General features: G+C 43.9%; 1 non-coding gene across 1 annotated transcript; it reads left to right on the forward strand.

Annotated features, from left to right (window-relative positions):
• The first annotated feature begins 238 nt into the window (after positions 1 to 238).
• On the forward strand, positions 239 to 310 carry trnaq-uug (transfer RNA glutamine (anticodon UUG)). The gene has a single exon. It is a non-coding gene; the product is annotated as a tRNA-Gln (tRNA).
• Positions 311 to 9,376: the final 9,066 nt, after the last annotated feature.

Below are 9,376 nucleotides of genomic sequence, written 5' to 3' on the forward strand. Positions count from 1 at the left end.
AGCGTGAGCGATCGTCTTTGACAAAACTGCCGGTTTCGCAAATTCTTGCACCCATGATGGATGTGGGCTGGTTTGCGACACTCCCCGGCGTCAAGCGCGCGAGCTACTTTTGCTCTACCCTGTACCACCCAAGTATTCCCTGCCACGGGCGCAGCAGCAAGAGACCAGATTCTGAGAGCGTTGCTGCAAGTGTGAATGCAGGACAGCTCAGGCCTGGCCTAAAGCAGGCCGCCCTGCTGGTTCCGTGGTGTAACGGTTAGCACTCTGGACTTTGAATCCAGCGATCCGAGTTCGAATCTCGGCGGAACCTCGACTTGTTTCGTCCCGTCCCTTGTTTAAATTGGGACGTGCGAGTGAAATCTGCCTACGGGCCAATTGTAAGAGCCGCCCTTTTCGCACCTTTGAGTCAGATCTCGTCACATTTCTGCCAGAACGGCGAGCGCAGAATGATCCCGATGCCGAGGTGGAGTCTTAAGCTCGTCACTGGTGCCTGCTTTTGCTCTCTCCTGAACCACGGATGTGTTTTCTTCGAAGGACACAGCATTGAGAGACAAGCTGCCGTCAAGCGGTGTTGTTTTTGGAGCTCCTCTCTGCGTTCCCCAGACAGCTGGTGAAAAGGTGACAGCAATTGGAACGAGGCGCATGCTGGAGAGGTGCTCTTTTCTTGAATTTGATTCAACGATTCACACTTTCCCAAACAATTCACAGTAACAGCTGGACATAGAGAAACAGCAATTTTACGGGGGAGAGGAGCAGCAAAGCCAGGCCCCAAGCCTTACCATTCAACCAGTTTTCAGGGAAATCAGGAACCTCAAATCCCAGTTTCAATCACTACAAAACGGTAACAACGACATTTGCACACACAAGACAGTCCAGCGACATAAAAAACAGTGCATACAATACAGACTCCCGGAGAGCCAGGGACACGTGCTCTTGAACACGATCCGTCTGAGATCTCACTTTGCTTAAAAGCATTGCTCAGCGCAGCGCCGTCACAGCCATGGCCGCCGATCAGGGAGACAAACAGCAGCGGCGCTGTTCGAATAGGCAGCTGTAGTGCAGATGCGCGACTTGTCCGACAGCTGTACTGAGCAGGAAGGTAAACTGTGAGGTGCGAAAGCGGAAGCCAAAGTGAAATGCCGGAAAGGCGATTGTCCAGCAGCTTGAAAGTTTGCCAGTGAGAGAGATTAGCGAGCAGTAGCCCGGCTCAGAGTTGCTCATGGCCAACAGCAGCCCTGCTCCCGCTGAGAAACTAGGTTTCGTGGACATGTTGGCATATCCGGCATGGCCCGAGCTGCTTCCGAAAACTTCGGCAAAGTGGATTTCGGAGGCGCGGGCCACCAGCCTTACAGGGCAGCAGGCCGAGACAGCGTGGTTGCACTTGAGGAAGACCGAGTGCACAAGCTGCTGGATCAGCAGATCCACAGTTGCCGTCGTGATCCTTGTCGTTGCTGTTTCCACGCTTGACGAAGGAGGCAAACCCCCTTGAGCAGTGATTCTGTACTATCGTCAAGCGGTGTTGTGTTTGGTGCTCCTCTCTGTGTTCCACACACAGCTGGCAAAAAGGTGACAGGAATTGGAATGAGACACATGCTGGACAGGTGCTCTTAAACACAATCGTCTGAGATCTCACTTTTCTTAAAAGCATTGCTCGTTTCATTGCTGACATAGTAATGGCCACTCATAGGAAAGGTAGAAGACGGAATGAAGTCCGAGTAGGAGAAGCTTGGATGTCTGGCTGGTTTTGAATTGTTTAATTTATTTTGAACCTTAATCCGGGATTTCATCGGTGTAACATTGTGGAAGGGGATGGTAAAATATAGCTTAGATGAAGGAATTGTAAATAGGTATTCATTAATTATTCACTGTTAATCGTTAAGTAATAATGTTGTTAATTTTTTTCTTTAAATCATTCTTGGCCTCTCAATGTTTCACAAATTACTGCACAGTTTACAATTTTTTTCTGTGTTGCTGGTTGAAGTTAAGCAGGTGTGTTTTCCCCTTGTAACAGCTTGGGGGCTCATCTGGGATTTGCATTGGTTCAGACCTATGTGAATAGATTTTGGGATACAAAAAGTCCCATCAGATTTAATAGGTTAGTATCCTAGATCTTTAAATAAAATGTAGGTGGGGCAATTTGTTTAATTTCACTAAGTTGTGGTTGATTAAATTGGAAATGAGAGAAATAGCTCTTCGACTTGCTAAAGAGGTTCTAGGATTTGAAGGTAATTCTCAAATTTGCTAAGAAAGTTTCGAAGTAAAAAGGCCATACCTTTCGAATTAGCAAATAAGTTAGATTTCAGTGGGAATTACTCAAACACTTAGGTGTGTCAGAAAAACAGACAAGTTCAGTAAGAGGTAGAAAAACTCAAATTCTAATTGAGGAAAATGGAATTAGAAGATAAACAAAGAGAGAGACAGAAAGAGAAAGTGAGAGAGAAGGTTCTTGGCTGAGCAAAGAGAGAGAAGAAAGGGAGAGAGAAAGAGACGGGAGAGGGAGGAAAAAGAAAGAGAGAATGTTCTTAGCTGAGCAAAAAGAGAGAGTTTGAACTTGAGAAGTTGCGACTTAGTCAGCAATGTCAAGGCAACAGGATGAAGATTAAAAGAGAAGGAAGTGATACATACGAAACTCTGCCACATTTTGATGAGAAATATATTGAAGTCTTCTTTGTTTCATTTGAAAAATTAGCTGGATAGATGGAGTGGTTTGAGGATTTATGGGCAATGCTAGTTCAGACTAAACTGGCAGGCAGAGGTAGTGAGGTATTTGCCACACTGCCCAGATGAGGGGGTCAAGAGATTCTGAAGAGGTTAAACAGGCTATTTTAAGTGCTTATGAATTGGTACCAGAAGCATACAGAGAGCAGTTCAGAAACACAAAGAAGGAACCAGGTCAAACTTATGTTGAGTTCAAAAGAATTAAACATAGTCATTTTGATTGATGGATGCATGCTTTGAAAATAGATAAGACTATTGAAGCGCTATGAGAGATTATTCTGCTGGAGGACTTTAAAAACTCACTTCGCGAGATGGTAAGAATTCATGTGGAGGAACAGAAATTTCAGGAATCAGAAGGGCAGCAGAATTAGCAGATGAATACACAGATGAATTCCCTCTAGTGTGGAAACAGGCCATTTGGTCCAACCCTCTGAAGAGCAACCCACCCAGACCCATTTCCCCACATTTACCCCGCACTCCTGCACCTGACACTATGCGCAATTTATCTTGGCCAATTCACCCTGACCTACATATCTTTGTACGATGAGAGGAAACCGGAGCACCTGGAGGAAACCCATGCAGACATGGACAGAACGTGCAAATTCCAGACAGTCGCCCCGAGTCTAGAATCAAAGCTGCGTCCCTGGTGCTCAGTGCTAACCACTGAGCCACCGTGCCACCCTATTGGTACATAGGACATGCTTCCGGCCAGAATATCACCCTGTGAGGGATAGAAGTTGGCAGAAGGGGAGATCTTACACTACGAAACCAAGAGTAGAGTGCACCAGTAAGAATTTACCACAGGATAAAAAGGAAGCCCAAGAAGGTGGAAAGGAGGCGAAAGGCCTCAGGAGTTTTCACTGTAATGGAATGGGAACAAAAAAAAATTACAGTGCTGGTGGTTTTAGAAGGGCACTGTGGGAAAAGATGTGGTAAAAGAAGCTAAATGAGTGGCATTAGTGAAGGTAGGAAAGGAGACTCCCAAGAAGAGCTGAGGAGCTTCAGGACAGTTCACAGCATAGGCAGGGGCTGGGTATGGGGTCAATACATGGTCTTTACAAAGAATTCACATCTGTGGGTAAAGTTTACTCAGAAAGAACAGGGGAGAAGGACAAGAACTTAAAATTTTGAGAGATACAGGATCTAACCAGACACTGATAGTAAAGGATGAGAGAATATGCACTCTTTTTGATCTGTTAGCTGAAGGTGTGATCCTTTGTGGGATAGATGGGCAGAAATTTAGCGTTTCCCTATGTAAGATCATGTTGGAGTGCCAACTCAAGCCTGAGTAAGTTACAGTGGGAGTGATTGACAGAGTGGCAGTTCCAGGAATTCATTTTGTTCTTGGGAATGATTTGGCAGGATCCAAGGTAGGAGTGACACCCCTTATTGTGGAGAAGCCCAAGGGAGACCAAGAAACTGAGGAATTGAAGCAGAAATATCCTGGTATTTTCCCAGACAGTGTAGTAACCAGATCCCACTGTCATGAAGTGAAAACTAAAGAGAAAGGTGAAGGAGTTGAGGTTCAGTTGGTGCATGTCCTGTTTGGCATAATAGTGCAAGAAAAACCTGAACAGACTGAGGGTCAGACAGAAATGTTTAGTCCTGAAAGGCCAAGAGACTTGCAACAGCAAGACAAGTTGACAGAAGATATATATGTGGATGCGTAGTCTGAAAAGGAGGCAGAGAATATTCCAGAGCGTTATTATCTGAAAGATAGAATCCTCAGATGGAAATGGAGACTACAGCAAGTTAGTGCAAAGGAGAATTAGGCCAAAGTGCACCTGATTGTGACTGTGTAGTATACAGACAGGAGGTGTTACAGGTAGCGTTACCTATAGGAGGTTACGTCGGAGTACAAAAGACTCAGGCTAGGGAACAAAAACATTTTTATTGGCCTGGAATGCACAAGGATGTGGTTAACTTTTGCCCTACGATTCATACATGCCAAATTGTAGGTAAGCCACAGGCGGTAATAAAACCAGCACCTTTGTTTCCAATTTCTGTATGAGAAGAACCTTTCACACGAGTTATCATTGACTGTGTGGGTCCCTTCCTGAGAATTAAAAGAGGGAACCAGTACTTGTTAACCATAATGGATGTGTCTACCAGATCTCCGGAGGCAATTCCATTACAGAGCATCAAGCTCTGGGTGGTAGAGGAGTTGGTAGATTTCTTCACTTGGTATGGGCTACCCAGAGAGATTCAGTCAGACCAAGAGTCAAGTTTTCCTGCTAGGCTGTTCAAGGAGGTTATGAATAGCTAAGATATATAGTACTTTAAATCCAGTCCGTGTCATCCTGAATCCCAGGGAGCTTTAAAAAGGTGGCATCAGACCCTGAAGACCATGTTAAGAGTGTACTGTCAGGATTACCCTAATGATTGGGATGAAGGTATCCCATTCGTATTGTTTGCCATTAGAGATGTCCAAATGAACCTACTCACTTCACTCCTTTTGTGTTTATATCCGGTCATGAAGTGAGAGACTCTTTGAAATTAATTAAAGAGAAATTGACAGGACCAAAGTTGGAGATTTCACACTTAGATTACTAAGTATTGGAGGTGAGGGAGAGACTAAATCGAGTAGGTGAGTTGGCTACAGAGCACCTAAAGAAGGCACGGCGTAGAATGAAGCAGGTGGCGGATTAAAAACTCTTAGAGACTCGGACATTTTCCCGAGGGGATGATATTTAGTACTGTTACCAATGATAGGTGTTCCCTTCAAGCCAGGTTTAGTGGTCCAGATCAAATTGAGAAACTTGACCTATGTCGTAAGCATGTGAGATAGGAAAAAAAGGAATTGGGTATGTCATGTGAACCTCTTGAAACCATATTATCCTAGACAGAAAGAATTGGAGAAACATTGTTAGTTACTGCCCTGCAGAGTGAGGAACCAAATCCAGATGGCGTGGATTTTGATGTGCTTCAAAATAGATTAAAAAATGAAGAAGTCCTTGAGGAATTGGATAGGTTAGTAAGGATCTGTCTCAGGAACATAGAACTCACTTGAAAGATTTGTTACTTCAGTATAAGGACATACGTAAGAAATCGATGGAGAGGACTAATACTGTTGTACATGAAGTAGACATAGGGAATACTGCTCCGATAAAACAACACCCCTATCGGCTTAATCCTCTCAAAGCCAGACAGGCCCAGATGGAGGTGGAGGCCATGCTCGATGAGGACATCATCAAACCAAGCCAGAGCAAGTAGAGTTTGCTGATTGTCTTAACGATTCTCCATGGATTATCCGAAGATCAACGCCGTTACAAAATCGGACTCATGGACAATTCCTAGATTGGAGGACTGTATCGAAAAAGTCGGACAAGCCAGTTACCTCACCAAGTTGGGACTTAATGTGTGGTTACTGGCAGGTACCTTTATCAGAGATGGCAAAAGAAATTTCTGCATTTGTAACCCCAAATGAGCTATATCAGTTTAAAGTAATGCCCTATGGAATGAAGAACACACCCGGCACATTCCAAAGACTCCTGAACAGAGTTGTGGCTGGGTTAACAAACTGTGCAGTCTGTTTGGACTATGTAACAATATTTAGTGAATCCTGGAATGATCACATGGTACAGGTGGCAGAGCTCTTTGAACAATTACGAGAAGCAAAACGGGTGATAAACTTAAATAAAACTGAACTCACTAAAACAGAGGTGATGTCCTTGGGACATAACATGTCATGGAAGGTTGACTCCATGGAACACAAAGACGAAAACAATCAAGGAATTTCCACAACCAACCTCGAAGAAAGAGGTGCTCCGATTTTTAGGACTCAGCGGATTCTATCAGAAGTTTGTTCCAAATTTCAGCAGTGTAGTGGCATCATTAACCAATTTGCTGAAGAAGAACACAAAGTTTTGGTGGACAGAACAATGCCAGGAGGCATCCAACCATTTGAAAGCAGTCTTAATGCACCAAACCAGTTTTAGCTACATCAAACTTTTCAAAACCTTTTAAAGTCACCATCGATGCTAGTGATTTAGGAGTTGGAGTTGTACTCCTCCAGGAAGATGAGGATGGGATTGAACTGCCAGTTGGTTACTTTTCGAAGAAGATCAATATCCACCAGAGGAAATATTCCACAATCCAAAAAGAATTATTGAGTTCGGTACAGACCTTACAACATTTTAATGTGTATGTCATGAACAATGTACCTGAGATGGTGGTGGACATGGATCATGGCACGGTGGCTCAGTGGTGAGCACTGCTGCCTCACAGCACCAGGGACCTCGGTTTGATTCCCACTTGTGTAGAGTTTGCACATTCTCCCCATGTCTGCATGGGTTTCCTCTGGGTGCTCTGGTTTCCTCCCACAAGCCAAAGATGTGCAGGTCAGGTGAATTGGCCATGCTAAATTGCCCACAGTGTTAGGTGTGTTAGTCAGGGGTGAATATAGGGTAGGGGAACATGTTTGGGTGGGTTACTCTTCAGAGGGGCAGTGTGGACTTGTTGGGCCGAAGGGTCTGTTTCCATACTATAGAGAATCTAATCATAATCTGCTTACATTCTTAGAACGCTTTAAAGACAAGAATATGAGACTATTTTATTGCAGTCTTACGTTACAGACTTTTAATTTAAAAATCATACATGTTGCAGGTCATAAGAATGTAATCGAGGTGCATTATCGCGGATTTAACTGATAAAGTTCAGATGAGATTTGAATTTATTTAATGTTATGATATGGAAGGAAGCTAAGGTGAACTTATATTAAAGTTATCTGTATGTTAGGGTAATGTGTAAATAAAAAGAAGAAAAAAATGAAGCCATCTTTTCATTATGATGATTCATTTTTTCTTAAGGGGGGAGGTGGTATGAAGATGTGGGTGTACTGTACGTTTAAGAAAGTTATTAGCTAGTAGAACTTCTTGACAGCACCAAATGTTCTGAAAACAAAAGATAATGTTACTCTTTGGTCAAACAATTCGATTTGCTGGTTGCTTAAAGATAAAACAAAATTCGCATTCGACCAATCTGTTTAAATTATACCCCAAAATACCAACCTCCAATCAAGTTGGAATTGAGTATATTGACAATCTTAAAAGCCAATGACACAATTCAATGCTTTGGGGGTATACATTGAACAGTTGAACAGTTGAGAGGAAAACTGCCAAGCCACCAGTATGTAGAGACTGCCAAAGAATAGCTCTCATAAGGTACCTTGATCGATCAGTGACCTGTGAAACAGAAATCCCTAAGAAGAAGAAAGAGAAGACCAAGGAAGAGAAGATGTGACATCTGAAAGCTTGAATTTTTGGTAAACCTTAGTTGGGGGGTTTTATCAGACTAGCATTATTGAAGGGGAAGGTAAAAGATAGGTTAGACAAAGGAGTTGTAAATATTGAATTGAATTTCTTGTCAGGATTCTGAAAGGGGAGTGTGAGCAACCAGAAATCGTGGTACACAATGGCATCAATTATATAGCCAGGAAAGGGAATGAGGTTCTGAAAAGTGACTACAGAGAGCAAGGATGGAAGCTGAAGAGCAGGACGAGTAGAGTAGTGCTCTCAGGTTTGCTACCAGTGCCACGAGATAGTGAGGTGAGGAACAGTCAGCGAGCGCAACTTAACAGATGGCTGCGAGGCTGGTGCAAGAGGGAGGGCTTCAGATACTTTGACCATTGGGATGCCTCCTGGGGAAGGTGGGACCTGTACATGAAGGACAGGTTGCACCTGATCTGGAGGGGCACAAACGTCCTGGGTGGGAGATTTGCTTGTGTGCTCGGGAGGGTTTAAACTAATTTGGCAGGTGGGGGGGAACTAGAGCTACACATCTGAGAGGGGGGTAGTTCTGGACGGGGCAGTGACTGGGGGTAGTGAATCTATCAGGAAGGTTTTTCATGTGATGAAACAAAGGGATTGCTTAAATTGTGTGTGCTTTAACGCAAGGAGTGTCAGAAATAAGAGTGATTAACTTACAACATAAATCAGTACTTGGGGCTATGCTGTTGTGGCCATAATGGATACGTGGGTTTCACAGGGGCAGAACGGTTGCTAGATGTTCCAGGATTTAGAACTTTTAAAAAGAACAGGGAGGGTGGGAAAAAGAGGAGGGGGTGTAGCATTGCTAATTAGAGAGTGCATCACAGCTACAGAAACAAAGGTTGTTGAGGAAGGTTTGTCTACTGAGTCAGTATGGGTGGATGTTAGGAACAGCAAGGGAGCAGCCACCTCATTGGGGGTTTTCTACAGACCTCCCCGATAGCAGTGGGGAAATCAAAGAACTCATAGGCTGGCGGATTTTGGAAAAATGCAGATGTAGTAGGATTGCTGTTATGGGTGACTTCAACTTTCCCAATATTGACTGGAACCTCCTTAATACAAATGGTTTGGATGGAGCTGTTTTTGTCAGGTGTGTTCAGGAGGGTGTTGTTACTCAGTATGGAGACAGGCCGATGCGGGGAGAGGCCATTTTGTATTTGGTGAGCAAGGACAGGTGTCAGATCTCATGGTGGGAGACATTTTGGTGACAGTGACCATAACTGCCTCACATTTACCCATGGAGAGTGAAAGGAGCAGTTACCATGGGAAAATATTTAATTGGGGAAAAGGAAATTATGACACTATCAGACAGGAGTTGGAAAGTACAGATTGGGAGCAATTTCCCCACAGAGAGGGCACAACAGACTTGTGGAGATTGTTTGAGGAACAGT

This window comes from Hemiscyllium ocellatum, chromosome 44 (genome assembly GCF_020745735.1).
Source record: "Hemiscyllium ocellatum isolate sHemOce1 chromosome 44, sHemOce1.pat.X.cur, whole genome shotgun sequence".
Classification (NCBI taxonomy): domain Eukaryota; kingdom Metazoa; phylum Chordata; class Chondrichthyes; order Orectolobiformes; family Hemiscylliidae; genus Hemiscyllium; species Hemiscyllium ocellatum.